At 37.5% G+C, this 22,002-nt stretch overlaps 1 protein-coding gene across 1 annotated transcript in view; it reads right to left on the bottom strand.

The window, feature by feature from the left end:
• The window catches only part of ANKFN1 (ankyrin repeat and fibronectin type III domain containing 1), a 119,094-nt gene extending 107,038 nt beyond the window's left edge, over positions 1 to 12,056 (bottom strand). Inside the window, exons 1-3 of the mRNA XM_056505565.1 lie at positions 11,802 to 12,056; positions 6,311 to 6,368; positions 5,150 to 5,369 (exon numbers count right to left, since the gene is read on the bottom strand). The gene's annotated coding sequence lies outside the window, so the exon portion shown is untranslated. The remainder of the gene's footprint in view (positions 1 to 5,149; positions 5,370 to 6,310; positions 6,369 to 11,801) is intronic.
• Positions 12,057 to 22,002: the final 9,946 nt, after the last annotated feature.

A 22,002-nucleotide genomic window follows, 5' to 3' on the forward strand; every position in this document is an offset into this window, starting at 1 on the left:
ATTAGTCTGTTACTTGACCTGCATAATCTTCTAGTTTTAGAAAGCTAATCTTTATATAAAGCACAATTAATTGCATTAATTTGCACATTTTTGTTTCAAAACTTATTTCCATGGGGTGATACCTTTAAAGCTCTTTCAGTTACCAAATTCCATTCATTCTCATATGAACCTGATGGTTTAAAATTAGTAAAGAGTTTTATCTAAATAAATATATTAATATGGCTTCAACTAGAAGATTCTTTGAAGAACATATTGCCCAAATTGTGTGGGCTGTATTAAATAACTCCATCCCATTAATCTGTTCCAGTCACAGACACTATGGAATACAACATTTATTTATATTATATTATATTATTATTATATTTATTTATATTTATATTATATAAATATTATTTATTTAGTTTTCCCTCTTATTACAATCAAACAAAGGCTATTGTCTTCCAAGAATTCAAGTATAGTTCAGTCAACTAAACCAAGACTAGACTAGTTCATAGGAAACAGCATACTTGAGTGTCACTACTGATTTTACACCCTACAGGACAATACTATAGAGCAGTGTTCATGTAGATGCTATAAAAAATATCACTGTGCCAATAAACTTCAATGCAAGTGCCTCAGTAATAAGTCATGTCACTCATTTCAGTTTTTAAAATTTTAAAAAGCCATCAATAACATTTTTTCCTGTGGTTAATATTTTCATATTCCTAATCTCTGAGATACCAAACCTTTAAGAGTGATGAATCCCTTACATATGTTTTATCTTTGCTTCACGGCGAGCAGATTATCACAATGAAGATGATTAGGCATTGCAAATTTTATGTCTCCATAAAAAAGCTGAAATCCCAGGTTTACTGAGTGGAACTCTGAGTAAAAACCACCATTACACATAAAGCACCAAGTGTAACAAGATGAACCGCAATGTAACTTTCCAGACTGTTTGCCCAAGCTGTTTAATGCCCTGTGTATTTCTGTTGAGGCAAAGTGAGAGCTTAAGTTGAATTATGTCGTTGCTGCTTTCAAAATACTTTAAACAGTTATTGAAACTGTAGCCAGTGTGTCATGCATTCCAATACAGAATCTAAGGATCTATGTATCCAGTGTCGCTGTAAGACTTTTACTTAGAGTTTTCCTTTCAGTGCTATGAAGTTAATCATAAGGAAGGAATGCACATTCTGATCATGTTAATTAGCTCAGTGAATATGACTTCTAAAGAGATCACTTAATGAGTCCTCAAGGATGCTGAAAACCATTTTATTAAGAGAAATGCTTGGTTTCCTTTACTGACACATTCATTGGACCAAAAGGCTGCCATTAAGTAGTCTGTAGCTGTCTTAATATCTATATATGGACAATGAAACCACTACAGAAGACACGCTGTAAATTTAATAACCACATTTTATAGCCACTGAAAAATACAAGGATAAGGATAGAAGCAGATTAGTCATTTATGCTTTCAGAAAACATAAATTTGAACTTCTGAAGGCATAATTTTATACATATAAAGCAGATGAATCAGTGCTCTGGATCACTGAGCTTAATTCAGTGCTTTTATTTTTCTTCTTTGCCCTTGATAAAGGACACTAAGAAGAAATGCCAACTGATACAGAGTTTTGCTCATGGTTGCAAAAGTGCTTTAAAAAACTCTTAAATGCAATAAACTTTTTAACTGCTCCCTTGGACAAAGAAAACTATGCTCTTGGTTTGACCATGACTTAGAAATTTTTAGGATATGTTCTTATCTTTGCAATGTTTTGATTTAGATTCATCCCATTGTACCACCAAGCCCCTTTTTATGGAGTGAGGACTCCATATAGGCAAGGTCTTAATTCAGTTATTCTTCCTGGGTAGGAAGTTGGCCAAACATCCCCACCTACTTCTGCTATGAGGTCTTCACTGCTCATTCTTCCATAGAACATGAGAAACACGTTCCACCTGATAAATAAACTGTGCCTTTCTCTCCTTTTCTGTTCTCTAAGGAGTGGGGGAAGGCATTGCACCTGAAACAGCTCCAGCATCACTGCACAGTTGTTGTCACAAGAACAGTGGGACTGGTAGGACAGGTAGGAATTCCATTTGTTTTATTCATTTAGAAGGAAAAAACCACTGCATTACTAGGAATCCATTCTGGACCCTGACTGAAGCACGTGAATGAGCTGATACAATGCCACAGAATCTGAGCATGTATAACAGAGAATGATTTGAAAACAAATTTTTTCACTCTTTGTGAGTGTAGGAGAGAATGCTTATTATGTGCTTCCATAATCACATCTTTCATCCAAAATTAGAATATGTTGAGTAAATCCCAAAACAATTCATGACTTCTCTAGAGCAATTCCCACACTTCCCAATTGTTCTTCAGGCAGTTTAAAGGCCATGTAGCTCAGAATCTGCTGCAGGCTGCAGAATGTTTTCATCTGACTTTCTGGTGAGTTTCCACTCTGTTTTTCAAGGTTGAAAATAGAGGATCCACTACTGGACTCATGAATACATCCAAATGCTGGAGAATGGCTATAAGAAATATCATACAGGGATTGAAAGCTGTGTTTTAAATACAAAACTTTCTTGTGTCTGTTAAATATCAACACAGCTGCCTGTATTTTTCCAATATTCTTTGCATTTTTCCAATACCACTTAAAGAAGTCTAACAGTTTTGCAACAAATCATATATACAGCAGGGCCATTTAAGCAGTACATTCATGCTGCAAAGCAGAAATTCTGCATAAGTGGGTAGGGAATATATCAGAACAATGTTTCTGCTTAGCTTTTTTGAGAAGCTATAGGTAAGTTTCACACTGATTCACAAATGGCTTCCAGTTGATAAAATGTTGTTCACCTAAGAATAAAATAAACTGTATGAAAAAAAATAAATTTACAATCATTATTTTCTGGTTTCCCTTTTTTCACCCTTGTCCAGCCACATGCCAAACCAGTGCTAGAATGGGTTTAAATTTTGGATAGAGCTCAGTTAATCTATTCAGTTGTGAGTTTAACCCTACCTGACCATCATTACTGATACTTTATTCTTTTTTCTAAATGTAGAGTCCACAAGAACACTATTGCAGTGATAATGGTAGAACTTGCAATCAAAACATTAGCAATTCCCAATTCCTTCACTTTACAGGGTAATTAGTTTTCTACATCAAGTATTACTGAGTTTATGATTAACACTGTTGTTATAAAAAGCTTTTTATATGTATTCTACAGTTCTGCTGAATGCATTGATTTGTTCTATAGGCATAAACTAAAAAAAAAACAGTTTAGAGTGCAATATGAATTTTGCATGGACTAAACTCTGCAAAATATCCTAAATATAGCTAACAGGTGAAGTTTAATACTATTTGATATAGGAACTTTTTCAGTCATAAATCTGTGGGGAAATTTGTTGTCACTAAAACAAAAATCTGTCTTATTTTAGGGGGAGACCAAGTTTCTCTAAAAACCTAAAAATAGCTGAAGTTTTTGGATGTCACAGTAAAAATACCAAAACTGATTTGATTTTTAGAGGAAAGGATTTCTAGTCAGCCCTAATAATAGGGAAAATTCTCTGTCATCATTCAGTTTGGCTGAAGAAGGAGTCTTCAATTTATCCTATAAATGCAGAAAGTACTTGTAAGAACCTATATTTACAACATCTAATAGCATCATCCACTAAGTCTACACTAGGAAAACTGCAGGAACAATAAAGGCAAGAAATGCAAGAGAGGGCCTGTTGAGATTAGCAATAAAGACTCATTGTAATAGGACATGCCATCACACTGAAAACAAAGGAAATGGGTATTAATTCCTCTGTGAGTTACTGGCTACCCTTCTGTCATTGCTTGTATTGAGCTCACTACAAAGTTTTAGGTAAGTTCTGTGGAAACTTTCCTTATCATCATCTTAAAATCATCAAACTGTCTTTAAAAAAAAGAAACCAGTAAAACTTCATCCAGTACAGGGGAAGAGTACAGACAAGACTGTCATGCTGCTTCCAAGCAAGCCAGTCAGTTAAATTGCAACATGCATGTGCAGGCCAAGTTTCTTCCATCAGAAGGAGCAGTCTCCACAAGACTATTTAGTTACATGAATCACTATTTATCTAGAGCCTCTGACAAGATACAGTCAAATGTAATTCTTTCAGAGAAGACAGGTCCATGCCAATTTGTGTCCTCCTTTTTCACTTCCAAAAGGCATCTTAATCAGTTTATGGAACATGAAAAAAATCGAGCCTGCTGCAGTGCCACATAAATATTCTACAAGTCTGAAGTGCTGTTGCTATAGGAGGCACATGAGCTTTGAATCTGCTGCTAATAAACAGTGCTTGGAAAACATACTGAGAAATAATTGCAGGTTAATAACCACGTTTCAGAAAATCCCAAGGATCCTCTTTTATTCCATGTGTCATAGCAGTCTGACTGTGCAGTACAATGCAACTTAATTTGCTCCCTTAATCTTCCTCTGGTTGGTGTTGATTGGTTCTATTCAAAACTGGTCCCTTAAAGTTTTTGATAACTCCCAAAATTACTTATCCTTTAGTTATCACAAAAACACACACACACACACACACACACACTCATACACCCATCCCCCTAACTTTTTGCAGAGAATCAATGGAAATAAGAACTTTTCCTTAAAAATAAAATAAAAATAAAGTCTTGGACTGTCATAAACTCTATGCATACTCATTCCAGGTTGCCAGTTTTTAGTACTGGGTTTGTTCATGTGCAAATGCAGGTAAGTGATTGCTATTAACACATTATGGGATTGCTAATCCCATAAACTGACTCTTGAAGAAAACAGTAGAAATATAAACAGTTCCATACATAGAAATGATGAACATGCAGTCTTAAATATGACGACAACTTGTTTATAAGTATTCCCCATTAAAAGGTATTAGCCACATATCATAATATCAGTATACACTTGGTTGAAAATAGTAGCATTTACTTGGAAGACATAACAAAAGTGTTTCCTCCCCAACAAATATTTCAAATTCCATTCTTCATATAAAATATTTTACATATTTAGAGAACAGCAAAGAAATAATCTGCTTATGCAGCACATTAAACTGAATGCAATTTTCATTCTTCAAAGATGGAAAATAGTGTCTAGAAATGCATGTAGTAATCTGCTCATCAGGTAAGTGAAGAAATTAATTGAGAATACTTACATACAGTGACTCCAGTGTGCTTTGCCCCTTTTCACTTCTGTTTTTCAAGCCTCAGCTGAAACAAACCATCTTTGACAGTTTGCATTTCCTCAGAGCTGCTCTGTCAGTCTGCAATTCCCGAGATGAACACTCTTCCAATAATTTATATCCCTATCAGAGTTCTCCTGTTCCCTGAGCAGAGGCAGCACAGCCTCTCTGTCATCTCCCACTTGCTGAGCTTCTGCAGCAAAGAAACAATAGAGGGGAAACCGACAACTGATAGTGTTCAACTGCTCAAGGAAAAGCAACCTGAGACCAGAAAGTAACACATTAGATGGTAAGGGTACACTGAAGTGTGTCATCTGTCCTCCAGTGGCATTTTGAACCCTCAGAAAAACTGTAAAATAGTGACACTAAGCTTGGGAGGGCACAATAACGCTGGAAAAGGATTTCAAAGCAATCATTCTCATGAATATCATGACATTCAAAAAGATGCTCCTTTAAAATTAAATTATATTTTAATAAAAATTAAAATTCTCAATTTCTCTTTACCAGGAGAGCAGCAAAGGATGAAATACTCCTGACAGATACTATGTTCCCTTCAATAAATTAAATTACTCTGTTACTAGGAACACCATCATGTGGACAATTATGTTGCATGAGGATTAAAAGCAGTGTAACTATTTAAATAATAAAATTTCTTTTTTGAAGGAATAACAAGAAATAATGCTGATAGTCTGATGAAAGGCCATCTCTTTAACACAGTCTCCTAAATTTATTCTAGTGTATGAGAGACCTTAATTACAATAACTTCAATGGTGAAACAAGTGAACAGATTAATTGAACCATGAATCTTCAGCTCATCATCAGAAAGAAGTCTCCTCCTCAAAATTCAGTTATATGAATCAATAATCATTCCCACAAGCCCACTTATTTATATAGTGGTAAATCTCATTCTACATACAGGAGTTCACAGAAATTTTATCAGATAGTGCTAAGGTTAAGAAAGCATTCAATTTGGAGAGTTTGGATTAGAATTTAAATCTCCTTTGGAACATAATTAATGCACTAACATCTATTAATAACCACAAAAACTGCTAGAAGAGGCAGTTCTGTTACTACTTTTTTAGAGTTCAGTAAAACTCATTTTTATAGACAGGACTAAACATTTCTAACACTTACTTTACAGCCTCCTCTGGGATGGTATATACTGCTGCCAATTCAGCACCACTTCCTGACACTTTAAAGAAAAAAGAAAGAAATGTTAAACACAGTGGCAGAAGAAAAGTTTAAGTGCCTTGATTAATTTTTCTGCATTGGAATCTGACTGAGATAACACAACTTTTATAAGAGGGTGTTACCTTTTCAAATTGAAATCAATGAGTTGGGATTTCTGCCCCTCACTCTCATTGTAGAATACACAGTATCAGAATCTTGGCATTTGGATCATTTGTATTATTAGGAAGAAATAATAACTTAAAGACAGAAAAAAATAAGGATATAAATTCAACAATGTCAGTAAATTCTCAAGAAAATATTCCTATGTAATAGTCCCCAAATGTAGTGCTCAGGTGCCAGAAGTCCTTTAGGACATAAAGTGAAGATATTAAGCAGCTAGAATCTCTTAATACCTCATTCACATGGCAGTGTTGGAGAGCAAGGAGATAAAATAAGTACAATCACAAGGGTTTATGCCTGACCTTCTATGGACAAGTCTTGCCAGTGAGAGGCTGTTTTCATCTCCTGGATATGTAATAAGCTAAAGGAGAAGGGAGGAGAAAGGAACCTGGTGGAAATTTCATTGTATCCCTTGTTTGAATGAAAGATCTTCTGGTGTGATTCAAAGAGAACATATTTTGCTGTAAATCTTTGTTTTTTATGCTTCATGCAGAGAACTGACAGAAGACAAGCTATTTCACAACTCAGGTAAAGAGAAGCCTCCCACAGTGGAGCTATTTACAACTATTACTAGAGTAGATCTTGGCATGCTGGAGATGCAGCACATAGAGGTGGAAGGGACAGTGGAACATGGTGTGTCCTCCATTTCACAGGGAAGGCAAAAAGCAAAGACGAGACTGAAGCAGTTGCCATTTGGACACCCCTTTAGAATGCAAAATGAAACAAGGTGTTAAGGCACACTCCAAATTGTGCCCAAGGCCCAGGGCAAAGGTCTTGGTCAGTGGATCTCACAGGAATTCCAGTAGAATGTGCAATAAATGAAGCCTTGAAAGCCCACACTCTGAAGCCTTTTCAAATTTTATGTCAAAACAGTCCCAAATTTTTCCCATCACCAAGGGCAAGCCATACTGCTGTCATCATATGAGGGGAGGGTCAATAAATATTTTCACTGTTAGAATAAAATCATTTATTAAGAACTTCAAAAGGTTCTCAGACCTTCAGCCAAAGAAGTTGAAAAATTATATTCTGATTCATTTTAGCAATAACCCACAAATAAAACTTGCAAAAATGTCAGATCTAACTTTCAGGAGTGATTCAGTCAGATTAGGCTTATAAATCACTTGGATGCATCTGAAAATTGTGATTGAAACTAAGCCAATTTAAGGAAAGAATATATAACTAAGCTTTTCTTAAACAAGAACTAAATAGTGTAAGTAGGCTAGAAAATTACAGAGATGTAAATATTGCTTGTTGAAAAATTAGAAGGGATGGCTATGGCAGGATTCCTTACGACTTTATGCAGTTGTCAGAAGCAAAGGAATGAGGCTATTTTTAAAGCAGCTGCTGTTTATAATGTTCCCCTTCAGATCTCCACTTCTAAATCCCAGCTCAGAGTGCAGGGAGACCCTCAGCTAACACAAGAACATTCTTGAGTCAGTATTTTCCTTCCCAATCTTTCAGCTGACCTAAGCAGCTCCTAACACTTGCCAGGCTAAGATGACTCAGCCTTACAGTTAGATAACATTTTTTCATTTTTCTCATTTCTTCCTGAAGTCCAAATAATACAAAGTCTTTCACTCCTTTCAAGATCAAACCTAAGCAGACAACTTATAGCTCCCTGTTTCTCTGAAGCACCAATTATTCAGCTTTACTGAGGCTCAGACAAGAATGAGTCAGACACTGACATCCAAAGAAAGCAATGTCCTGCTGTGTCTATCACTATGCAGGAAAACTCAAACAGAAATTCCAGGCTCCCATGCCTTTGACATTCAACTGTATTCCTAAACAAAGCTGAGTTTTCCCTTCTCTGGCTCTTCCTGGAAGTCTACCTGCTGCAGCAGGTAATCCAGAACTGCGTTGCTGGGTACCAGACCAGACTCATTTACTGTTTTCATTAACCCTGGAGACAGTTTCTCAGGGCTCATTCAAAACCTCATATTCTCCAAATACAGTTATCAGAATTAGGGAGACACTAAACCTACTGAGATAAGACCAAAATGGACATTCTCTATTTTCTGAGTTGTTGTACATGTCCAAATGAAAAAAAGAATTTTTGCCAGAGTTTTGGCAGGTGTCCAGTATTCTGGACCTGATCAACACCCACAGAGAATCTTCCACAGATTCAAAATGGAATTACTGAAATGTGTATGAAGCAAATTTACATTACCAGTTTTACCAGTGCCACATAAACCTAGTTTGTGCCAAGGTGAATGTCACCCACTGAACACCTGCAGCACAACCTTATTCAGGAGTATATAACCAACACTAGGAAATCCCAAATCAAACCAACTGGGATATTTTCCCCATCAATAAGAGCAAAAATGTATTTTGTTTAGCAAATCTAATCCTTCCAATTCACGAGCAGCATGATTCTGCTTCAGAGATGGGGAAATCAAGTCACAGGAAAGGTACTGGCTGCATAAAAGTACCCAGTAGCTTGGTGGCTTAAGGCTGGATTAGCACCTGAATATTTGAAACCCAGAGCCTCACTAGCCAGCCTCTCCAGAGAGCTGCCAGCCTCCCACTGCCCCATGCCAGTTACTTCATCCCCAGTGGAGAAGCTCAACCCCAGCAGCCAACAGCTGTGTGTACTTTCTGCAGGCACATCTGAGCAGGGCTGGCTGTTTCTGGCTGGTATTCCCAGCTCCAACTGAGCAGACTCTGGAGAGGACACCTGACAGCACTGGCTCAGAACAAGGCTGACACAGACACACTGCACAAACAGGAAGAAATGGAGAGAGAGACTGGGTGTTATTGATATAATATTGTATTTTTACTAGGCTAATGAATTCAGTGTCTGCTCATTCCTGTAGGTGTGTGGAAATCTCATTTAACAATGTCACATTCCTGAAGAGTGCAGTTGGCATAATGCAGATAATGCACTTGAAATACAACACAGATTACCTTGTCATTTTGTAAATTAGGCTGTAGCAGACTTAAGATAGGGAAAAGGTAATCCCATGGAATGCCTTCACTTCTGATGCTGGTTTAGCCACCATCATTCCTAGCCAGACTATTTGCTTTGTTTTTGTGGGCTCCTAGGGAATAACATACTTACAAGTTTGGAAAAAATAACAACATTGACTGTGCTGACTTTTGATCAATCACCACCTAGCTGGGAATGTCAGACTTATTAAGTGTCCCTTCTTTGCCAAAAATTAATGAACCAAAAATAAGTACCAGAGTTTGGAACCAGCTCTGTCTCAGCTGTATTCAATGCCACAGTCATACTGGAGGGTGAGGAAAGGGGAAAAGGAGTGAAAGAAGAAAGGTTAGTAATAATTGCAGCACATTTTCTTTTTTTTCATTATTAAGTATGAGCAACTACTAGAACTCATAGTCACCAAAGTGAAGACAGGTAATTTTCAATTTTATTGATCAAAGATTCAAAGAGATTAAAATTTAGGAATGAGCAATAAATAGCTCTTCTTGTCCATCATTTCAGTACACATGGAGTTGAAAAGAAGTCAGCCAAATGAACCAGCTTTTCATAAAACCAAATTCCTACCCCAAACTTCTGAAGCACTACAAATAAAGTTGTAGTTTTTCTTCAAGTTTTTAATTTTTTAGATCCTTGTGACTTTTCATGAGACTGTCTCAAAGTCTTTGATAAACAACGTTCTGATGAAAAAAATTAAACGGAGTTTTTGTATTAAGTTTAAAAGAAATATTCCAAAGTCTAAAAATACCACAAAAAATTTTTAATTAATCTAAAGAGGAATGATTTTTTAATTGCCCAGATCTTACTGAATTTTAGCAGTAGCATATATGTTTGGTTTGGTTTGATTTTTTAAAAATTCAGTATTGCAGCCTCTTTTCCTTTTATTTCCCAAGATCTTTTGGCATCAATAAACTTATTTGATTTCCTTTTAAAAAAGGTCAGATTGTCTCAAGACAATTAAAAGGAACCATGCTGTTTGAAGTAACACTGCCATTATCCTGCTAATGAGCCCTTGTAATCCTGAAGTTACGGTAGGAGCAAAAGAACTTTAGTACAATGACAGTCAGTCCCACAACATTTGAATGTGCCATGTCAGAAGAAAATTGCAAGAGGAAATTGCATCCATTAAGATTATATTCTTGAATCATTTGAAGGTTAATACTTTCAAAATAAATAAAAGGTCAAAAGCACTGCAGGTTTGCATTTCTCAGGTAAAAGCCTCAGACTGTGAGCCATTCAGCCAGAATGGTTTGAGGTTTAATCAAAGGCTCAAAACATAAATATGCAAGAGCCAAGAAAATAGATTGTATTTATCTAATGTTTTATTTAATAAGAAATTAAATCTGAAAAATTTCAGAATGCAAATTTTGCAACCACTTTCCTCATGGAGTGTCTTACCTTTTTCTGTATGAAACACCTAGTGTGTTTTCTTTGAATATTGAAATTAGGAGTGGATTGGTTAACCACTGTCCCACACCATGGCCAGTTCTTTCACAAACAGTGTGAAATAATATTTCTATTCTTATATTCCTCTAATGTTATTATAGTATTTCTATTTTTATATAATTATGTTGTGTACAAGTATATATAGACAAAGCTAAATTTATTCCAACCCTCTGAGTGGTCACAGCTGCCATGAGAGCTGAGGATGCCAAAGAGCCACCAGACCATGGGACCAGAGAATCAAACTCAAAATGCCAACTCAATATGCCAACTCAACAATAAAACTTTTGCCTCTTCTCCATGTTACATTATACAGAGGTTCCAGAGAGATATTGAAATAAATATTTACACAATCAAAATAGCCCCATACACAACATCCTCCTGTGTGGGGCTGCCAGAGGGTTTTCTGACCACATACGTTTTGGTCTCATTATCTCAGCCACTACACCACGAGCATCACCAGGAACTGAATTTTTAAGTGTGGCCATCAGGTGGCTGAAGTTCAAAACTGCACCTTAAACCGAAGCGGAGGTTTTTGTGGAGGCTGGAGGAGTGTGTGTGCAGGCCCAGCCACCCCGGAGCCCACACGGCTCCAGCAGCACCCGCAGCCCTGCCCTGGGCCCATCCCCGGCTGCAGCTCTGGGAAGGAGCGCAGCAAAGATTAAAGATGTCTGAAATCCAGCTCTGCCACCATTAACCCCTCCAAAGAGTCACTGCTTCCCAAAAAACCCCTTGGGCTGCTGAGGCCCTGCTAGTTAATGCCCAGGAGAGCACACTGCATTCCACGGCCTTACAGCTCCACCTCTGGTTTCCAAGCTTTCTCACCTTCAGAATGACATTTTATTTTTGACAATAAATCCCCTCTCTATATCCACCCTGCCTCTGCTTTACCTTGTCGTCAAGAGGAGACACTAAATTGCACAAATATTTCAGAAACTGACTGGGAACGTGGCCTGCATTTCTCTTCCTGCAGTCCACCAGAAGGAGACAAGTTTTCCCTCAGTGACAGCAGTTTTCCCTCAGTGACAGCAGTTTTCCCTCAGTGACAGAAGTTTTTCCTCAGATGACACCATTTCTTCCCTCAGTGACAGCAGTTTTCCCTCAGGTGGCAGAAGAGGGGCCTTCCCTCAGGTGACAGTTTTCCCTCAGGTGACAATTGTTTTCTCTCGAGTGATAGGACAGGAGTGTTCCCTCAGATGCCAGCAGCTTTCCCTCACCTGGACAATCGTTTTCCCTCAGGTGACTGCACAGGAGCCTTCCCTCAGGTGACATTCACTCTCTGCTCAGAGCAAAATGTGCTCACAGAAGGATTAATCCCTCAGGAAGTGGTGGAGGGGATTATTTATGTGATACTCTGTGTTTTAGCAGGTTAAGGGAAAGAACACTTTTCTGCTTGGCTGTTATTTTGGTCTTTACATTTTGTGGGTTTTTTTGAGAGATGAGCAAACTCCACCCTTTTCTCTGAGTTTTCTGGAGTTTGGAAGGGGTTAAGGGAGGCACTGCACGCACGGTGTATCCACATCTTGGGCATTGGCTTTTTCCAGGCAGCAAATAAAAAGTGATTTAGCAAAAAACAGCTGTAAAGGGAGAGGATGACACGCAGTCATTGTCAAGGATTTCTTTTGTTGACTGTCACTTTGCAGATTGAGCTGCCAACATTACATGGAAAATGTTGGAGAGGAAGGAAATGATCCCTTTCAATTTCTGCCATTGCATTTATCTTGATTCCCTGAGGCTTTCTGGGGGCAAATTGTAGCCAAGGCAAGAAGGGGAGCATGCTATCTGTCTTCAGGCAGTGAAATTGAGGTAGGTATTTTTAGTTTTAAATTTTTAATTTATTAAATACTGTGATCTGTGGTAGTTTATAGCTCAAGTATCAGCCTCTGGATCCCTGCCCAGTGTTGTTTTGCTTTCACTCTTACTTATAAACACACCTACATCCAGATAAAAGCTTCTTTGTAAATTTTATTTATTTGGAGGTTTCTGCATGTGATGGAAAAGTTTTAAATGGTAGATGCAGAACTAGCTTTGGATCTAGACAAATTTTGCACTCACCAAAACAAATTTGGGCCAAATTTAGAAGTAGTGCCATATGACATGCTCTCGGGGAGTGAGAGGCTGGCTGTGGGCCCAGATCTGACAAAAATCTTTTGCACATTTTTATCTTTATGCTCTGTGAATAGTCCCACTGATCATCCTGTCAACTTGAAGTACTAAAACATCATCAGGCTGGCCCGTAAGTTTTTAAAAACTGATTTTTAAAGGAAACAACTTTTTTAAAAAGGTATTTTTTACTTTGCTTTCTGTTTGCTGAGCCTTAAGGAAACATTTGTGTCATGTTTTCCAGTCTTTTTCTTTGCAATGACAGAAACTTTTTTTTTTCCTAAAATGAATCTGGATGTTCTCATGCAGACAGATTTTAGACAGATGTCACACATTGTAGGATTCTTGGTAGGAACTGAAAGGGTTGGCACAGGCAACACAGCAGACAACACAGCACTTATTTAAAGTTTGCAGAATGTCTTGGATCATCTTTTTTGGGGGGCAAGAGTGTTAATTGTATTGTGGCTAACTGTATTGATGCATGTGCAGTTGTGTATGAGTGTGTGCAGCTCACTCTTCTGGTGCAGTCTGTGCTTCAGTCTTTTCATTGCACCATTTTCAGTCCCTCATGCAGCTGGTCCAAGGCAAGTACCAATGAATTAAAGATAATTACAGGCCAATGACTAATGCTTTTATTCTGTGTAAATCATGGGGGAAGTGGCAAAGAGTCTGTTTTAACTTCAAAACAGGTGTCTTTTGCAGAAAGACAACATACCCACAGCAGCAAGGAAAAAAAGCTGTTAAAAGTACTATGGAAATTCTCCAGATAATAACCAGAAAATTAAATATTGTGTAAATGGAGACAAAAACCAATTAGCATGTAGCTGGAAACAACAGAGAAACAAGCATTCAAAGGGTATTATCAATGTGCTTTAATTAAAAATTAAAGTAGCTTAGGGGCTGACCTAAAGTGTTGGCAGTGAAATCAAACCAAACCCAAGAATGTTTGTTTTACACACAGTACTTAGCAGCCCCAGCTGCCATCAGCCAATACTGCTACAAGGCTCTACAAAAAGTGCAATTACACAGTCTCTGCCCCAAACAATCTTGATTTAGTGTAACAGACAGAGGGTGAGTTTTACACATGGAGAAATAAAGCGTAGAAAAGGTGGTTATTCCTCTGAAATAAAAATATTTGTGAGAGGAGATGAATACAGATCTCATGTCCAAAGAGAATATTATGCCTTCAAGAGCATTCTTTCTTGACACTCCTTGTGACAACCCACACTGTTACTTTTATTGTAAAATGGAATGTTTTTATTGCTGTTTAACTGAAGAGGTCAGTTAAGCACATATTTACCATATTGTTTTTTCACAATTTGTCTCTGCCACATTTTTTATGTCTACATGTCCTCTGTGATTATTGTAGATGCCCATGGAAGGATAAGACATGAAAAGAACTGTGACTTCCATTAAAATCTATCTTAAATATAAATCACCAAAACAAATAATTTCTTAGGCTGCAGTATCTAGAAGCATCAAGAGCACAGTGAACATTTTGTGAAGTAAAACTTCTTAAGAAGTTTGAATTTTTTCAAATTACCATACTTAGATATTAAAAATTATGGAATTTACTATGAAGCAGAGGTTTCATATACATATTTGACTTTGAAGCAAGCATTTAATACAGAATTTATTATACTTGCAGTTAGTATATTAACATTTTTCTCATCCAAAACTGAGGGTGACCAGGAAAATCATTAAAAACTATACATTTTTAAAAGACAATGAAAGCCATTTTTATTTAGCATTATTTTAATATTTTTAATTTAAACTTCATCTCCTTATAAATCCCTTTATGTAGTTACCTACGAAGACAAAATAGTCTTTCTTCCAATATTGCTTTCATATATTTGATAGCTTCTCTGTGTAAAAATCTTGGTAAATAATTTAAGGTTTATTTTTAACACAAAAAATCCGAGAAATCTTGTATGACTTGATAGACCATCTCAGCAGTATTACCATGCTGCCCTCTGGAGTACACTGACAAAGCAATGCATGGCAAAAGTTTTGGAGGCATCTGCTGTTCTTCTTTGCATCCAAGAAAATTATCCCTGGGAAAAAAGAACCCTTGGCTAAACACTTTGAAGAGCAGGATGAATATGTAGTGTTTTGCTTCACTTAGCTCAGAATTTTTGGGCATGTTTTCACTAGATGTGTATTACTATGTAGGATTTCATCCCTGGCTAGATCCCAGAGCCTTTGATAAAAGTGTGAGTGATTATTGTAGGATCACCTCAGTGCTTGCATTCAAGTTCTTTACTGTAGATTTTAATTTTTGCTTTAGAATCACCAGACTGAGGTTTCTCAACAAAACTGACTTTTGTCATCTGGAGGTGTAAGACCAGTGTCAGATTGTCCCATTGAATCCAAACTTTGTGGCTCCTTTGTAAAATAAGTCTCAGAAATCCTGGGACTCTACTAGGAAAATGCAGTAGGTATCAGAGACAACAATAAAACATATTTTCCCTCACAAACTCAAAACCCCCTGAGACATTTGGAAGACATATGCATCTGCTGTTCCCTGAATTAATTAATCTTTCTCCAAGATATGTCTTGTGGAAAAACTCCTCCCTCTTCTCCCTCCCTTCCCCAAATTGCCTTAAAACCACATAAGAATGAAAGCAAAGGTCAAGCATTTATATTATCTCTAAGTTCTGGGAAAAAACCCAAAAACCAAAATACCAAAAAGAGTGGTGTTTAGGCCCAGTTTGAATTTATTATCTTTTTTAGGAGTCTCTTCCTTAACATAGATGTTTTGTATAAAGATACCCAGGTGCAGATTGTCAATAGCTGGAATTGGGGTACAAGACAGCACAGGTCCACAAACAGAAAGTACTAAAACCTGTCCTTGCTTCTCCAATACAGGGAGACTTTAAGCATATATAATTCTTGTTTATTTCTGGGTCCTTTCTCTGCTTACACAACTGGAAAAAATACACAAGTTAAAAGGAAAGGCTATTATCTCCAAAAGTGGTTTTAGGGACTTTACAACACTTGGGAGCAGCTAATATAACTGTTAGAAGTTATTAATTATTTTAGGTACTTTTCCATTGGTAGTCAACAGGAATTAGATACCTTATTTCTTTAAGTCTCTTTTTAATGTAAAAAGGTTCTTTGGGTGTCTAAAGACTTCTGAAAATCTACTTTTTCTTGACTCTAGGGTTTCAGGTCAGGCAGAAAGAAAATGTAAACTAAGTGACAGGAATTGCAGATCACCTATGGACTGACAAGGCATGAAAAATTAAGATCCTGACAGGAGTCTGCAACATTCAGCATGGTGAGAACATCAAACTGCATTTCAGTATAAGCAAGGAAAATACCATCAATAGAAAAAGCTACCTGTGAAAATGCAGGGACTCTGTAGGGAAACCAGAGAAGTCCCCAAGATAATGACACTGATGGAGACATCAAGGCATTGAGCTGATAGGGCATGAAGAGAGACAGGAACTGGCTGAGATGGTCTCTAATTACCATGGAAAACCCACATAAAGGGGCATTCCCAGACACTGAGGAAGTCAGATTTGAATTGTCACTGAAGTGTCAGGGCAGAATTCTAGTTATAAAATTATGGCTAGATACACAGTGGTTTTTCTCAAAGAATATCATAACCTCTTACAAACATTAAATTAAATTGTTAATTACTTCACAGTCTTATTGGATAAGCAGCAGTGTAACTACAGGTAGTTCAAATGAGGAATGAGAAGTGTCCTGAATGCTGTACCTGTTAAGATTTGCATTGGATCTTCACTCTGAATTCTGCTTGGAGAGCAGCTCAGTTGGTGAGTGATGATCAGGTTTTTGATGACTTTTGATGGAAAAGCAAAGCAAGTAAGCTCAGGTATTCTGTTGTTTATATCCTAAGTAGACAGTACTGCCTCCTTTATTCTGGAGTTTGACCTAGTAAAATCTCACTCTGACTTTTTAGAAGGCTTAAGATCCTAACTCCCTCTGGCAATTTTAAAAATACCACCTTCCATTTATAATCTCCAATGAGAGAAGATTTAATATTATTAAATAATTGTTTGGGGAATTTTTTTCCCCATACAAGTGAGAAATTATTTGTGTACATATGACCTGTATGATGAAAAAACCCCACATTATTAGTATGTCAACCTTTTGGGTTTTTTGAGAAAAAATCACATCAGCAAATAAATCCTGGTAAATATTTTTAAAGAGGATGCAAAACCAGATCAGAGCACAAAAGTAGCTTTACTAACATCTTCTACTGAGATTAAATATATATAAATATATGTATATATCTCCCAAGACAAAATACACAGCTTCATATAATCTGCTAAAGAGAAAAGTAAATATTTTGCAACCACAAATGAAGTCAAAGCATAACATTGTGGTGAGACTTAAGAGGAGTTAACAGACCAAAATGTCTCATTATTTCACAAATTATAGCAGCATGAAAAAACACTCCTTTAGTTTCAGGATACTTAGGTCTGTTTCATGAAATAAAAACATCTGATTAAAACAAAGCAGCGTTTCAAGGGCAGCTCTGGCTGCTGGCTGAGCTCAGTGTGACCAGTGCAGAGTGAGTGACACCAAGCCCATGCAGCAGGTATGAGAAATGGGTTTGTGCCACAGAAATGGGTTTGTGCCACAGAAATGGGCTTGTGCCACAGAAATGGGCTTGTCACAGAAATGGGCTTCTATCACAGAAATGGGATTCTATAATAGATATGGGCTTGTGTCACAGAAATGGGCTTGTGCCACAGAAATGGGCTTGTGCTACAGTAATGGGCTTGTGCCACAGAAATGGGATTCTATAATAGATATGGGCTTGTGTTAATGGGCTGGCACATGGACACAGCTCTGTGCACAACATTTTCTTATGCATGCAGCGAGGGCTTTCTCAGGCCAGGTGATGCAGAGCATACTTTAGGTTCCTTTCATAATGCTATGGATTAAAGTATTAAGGGTAAAAATGCAACTGGTGGCCTTGGCCTGGTTTGTAGTGGGCGCTGGGAGCCAAGTTCTGCCCTCAGTTACTCCCTGTAGCTCCCCTGAAGCCCGTGGCGGTGCCAAGTGTAACTGAGGGAAGAATTCAGCTGTTCAAATATGTCCATGGTTGCCAAGCCAACTGGCAGCATTTGCCAGGGAATAATAGGAGTGTTGAGGGCAAGAACTGCGGAGCCTTGGCGGGGCGGTCTGGAGATCTGCACAGTGCTTGTCTACAGACTGTCTGGCCTCCTGAAGTCAAAGCTATTAGTTTTTCCTACTTGCTCTAAAGTACTGCAGACAAAAAGGGCCTTTAACTGGTGAATGCTGATAAATGAAATGCTCACCAGCTGGGGCTCCTGCACTTCCATGCATTGTAGCAGTAGCCTTTTGTTTGTGCTAGAACTAATCTTGAAGTTTCATGGGGCAGAGGGCAGATTTGAAAACATTTCAGGTTCTAACACAGACTATCATTATTGTTATTAATGAAGTAGGGCTGAATAGCTTCCAGGCTAGTTACAAGACAGAAGTACTCATCTTTTGCAGCACAGTTAGTAGTTATTTAGTGCTTCATATTACTGAAATTGGGAACAGGCTTTCTGGCTCATACACTGACTCCATCTGAGGCAACAAAAGATGGCTTTTCATTTCCCAGATGAGGAATCAAGATCTGGAGTATCTGTCTGTACTCATATTGGAAGGAAGGAACTTAAACTCTGGTATCCTTAGCTGCAGTGCCTTTGATATCAGGAATACACCCCCGACCAGCTCACACTCCGTGAGTTGTGTGTGCCCTTGGTGAAGTCCTACAGCTCAACACTTTCAGTGTAGAAAAGTTTCTTGACACTAAATAGCCTTGATTTCTGGTATTAAAATGGAAAACAAGACATTAATCTTTCTATGGGACAAGTAGATTCTTTGAACTCCTGGTCATATATATTGTATACTATTTGAAAAGTGTAAACTTCACCAGAACAGATTCACATCCCCTGGCAGCCATTTCTGTTCAGTGTCACAATAAAGATGTAGTGAAAAATCAGTTGGACTGTTCTGATTGAAAGTATTTTTATTTTTTTTTCAGAAAGATCTTTAGATGGGCAAATTATTTATAAGAATTGGATGGAATCTCTACCTGGAAAAGGTTAGAATTAATTAATCAGACTTGTAGTTGAAAACACTTTCTTGGTCTATTTAAAATAGTAGAAGTGTTTCAATTTCAGTTTGTTCTTTCCCATCCCTTGCATTAAAAACACATTGTCTTTTGAAAAAGTCTTAAATACAGTAAAATTAACAGGCGAATACAGGAATAAACACACTGTGAGGCACTTCTGTTTTGGGAGTTCTATAATCAATAAGCCCATAATCACTGTAATCATTTCTTTAATGCTAAGCATGTAGACCCTTTCATTTCCTCTGGGGCAGATTCAAATTAACTGTTCCCTGCAAGAAGAATTTTCTTCCACTTCCAACAGTTTATTGCAATGTCTGCAGTTTCTGACTAGAGTTTTATAGAAAGAATTTGTATTTGTATGGTAATGTGCAATTTAAAACACATCAAAGGGATACTTTATGTGCAGTATTACAAGGACCAAACTCATACTTCCAGTAATTTCTGGAAGAAAATATACAAGCATTTTTCTACAAGAAACTAAAGACTTCAGTATTTAGAATTTGAAGCAAGAAATTATCCACTGATTCAAATCTGGAGGGGATGTGAAGTAGGAAGAACATTAACTGATTAAACAAAGATTTGCCCTTTTGTTTCATAAATAAATTTTGCTTATCTAAAGCACGTTCTTTGCAATGATCCAGAACTAAAAATGGTTCAAAAGGAAAGACTGAGAGGTCTCCAACTGGGCCTCAGTGTTTCCTAGGCAGCCGTTGGACAGCATGGTGAAATACAATACCCAAAGGTGGGAGGGCAGAGACACAAAGTACTCAGCTGTAAAATGAGCCCATTCTAATTATGCTAAAAGATCCTGTATCTTCAAACAGATGAATGTCATTTACTGAATCCTCGAAGAAACTGCTTTCTCATGATATTTTCTCAGAAGGATCCATCTTTTAATGCTTATTTCTATTTTCATTGAAGAAGAGAGTTATCTTTCAAAAGAAAGAGTGGAAATTAAAACTGCCTTTATGATTCCTATTTCTTTTTGAGAAGAGGGGATTGAAGGAAAATATTTAAAAGAAAGGAATCAGTCCATTCCTTCCTCATTGTCCTGTTAAAAATGGAGAAGGGCAGTCAGAATGAGAATTGCCCTTTTTTAAAGCTGTGTTAAAGCATAATACTCTTTACATTACTGCATGAGGAGGACCAGTCTCAGATGGCTGACATTGTCAGAGTTACATTGGAGTCAGAGCAGGTAGTGGTGATTTACAACAGCCTTTATGATTGTCTCAAAGGCCATAATGTTGGGGGTTTAGTCAGTTTGGTTTTATTGTTTTGTTTTGTGGGGATTTAGCTGTTTCAGTACTCATCAGGATTATATTTTAGTGTCTCAGTGGTGTGCAGTTCAGTTTCATGACTCACAGCATCTGTTACTGCACAGTGGCCAAGGGTCCACAGAAATTATTAAAATTGACCAGGAATGGAGAGAGGGAGGATTCCCTTTTTGTCTGGTACTGAATGCCACAGAGAAATGAAATAACATAAAGTACAAGTCACTCGCAATGGTGGCATGGGGGGTTGTGCAGAAGCAACATTCAGAGGTGTAAGAGAGCCAAACAAACCTCTAGTTTATACACGGCAGATTCCAAGAACAACTGAACAGTTTTTCTGTGACTACTGAGCATGTCATCATTTCATCTTCATTTTAGACTTGGCTGAGGAACAACTTGAAAGCCAACACTGCCACATTCCCACTGTAATAGAAGCAGTATCCATATGATCTGTGCACAGAAAACACTTTCCCCACAGCTCTTATGCCTCCTGGCAGCCCTTAAAAGCCTCTGCATTCATAAAATGGACATGGGACAACGTGAGGCTGGAGATCCAAAGCATGTTGTGGGATAGAGTGCACCAGTTCACCTCCAGCAGTCTCTCTAGGGAGGAGAATACCAAAGGTCCAGAGAAGAGTCAGAATGATCTGAATTACAGTTTGGAAGACAGACAAGAACATAGTCTATCAATATAGCCCTCTAAGCATTGTCCTGAAATTCTAATGGTATTTGATTGTACCTTTTTAATCTGAATTTTAAGTCATATAATCATCTTCCTAAAGTGGCTTAGGATTTAATAAACAGACATTAGATATGGTTTTAAAGGTTGATTTAAAAGAGACTTTTCCATCAATGAAAGCACGAACATGGGATATTTTAATGGAAAGAAAAAAAAAGTGTTGTTTTTCTTAGAATCACTGAGGAGAAATTTAAAAGAATAAATGTTCCAGAGAATGGACACTCAGATTATAATCATTCTGATATAATAGAACCTCTGAAGTATGGCAGACAGTGGGGTGCACTAATCCTGGTACAGCACAGCCATGGCAATGAGCGTGCTCTTCAAGTACAATAAAGCAGAAGTAGCAATCAGCTTGCCATGCAAAGTGTCCTTCCTGGCAGATATAGCTCAGGAAATATTTTAAATATGCAGACTGCTCATCAGTGTTCTCATCTGCTTGGAGAGAAATTCATTACACCATACATACATATACATACACTCTGGGACATGGAGGATTCTCTTCAAAGTACACCATTTATTTCATTATTTAGCTGATTAGGAGGGAAAAGACAGAACAATTTTTACAAATGCTTGTAATTTTCTGGTTATTGGATTTACTTACAGTGATGGCTAGTTTACTGAGTTGCTGCTGGAATTTTTCTACAAAGGACACCTTGATATGCTTCATTCATCTGCAACATCTGAAATGGATCACAAGGAAAGGATGGAATTTTCAAAAGAAAAAGAAAATAATAAAACCTCCACCATAAAAAGTAATTCTCTATAAATAATCATAATCAGGAAAACCTTTACCCCTGGGACAACCCAAGGCTGCTTTTTTAGTAGCTCTTTCTCTTGTGACAAGACAAAACTTTC

This window comes from Oenanthe melanoleuca, chromosome 18, assembly GCF_029582105.1.
Source record: "Oenanthe melanoleuca isolate GR-GAL-2019-014 chromosome 18, OMel1.0, whole genome shotgun sequence".
In the NCBI taxonomy this organism is placed as follows: domain Eukaryota; kingdom Metazoa; phylum Chordata; class Aves; order Passeriformes; family Muscicapidae; genus Oenanthe; species Oenanthe melanoleuca.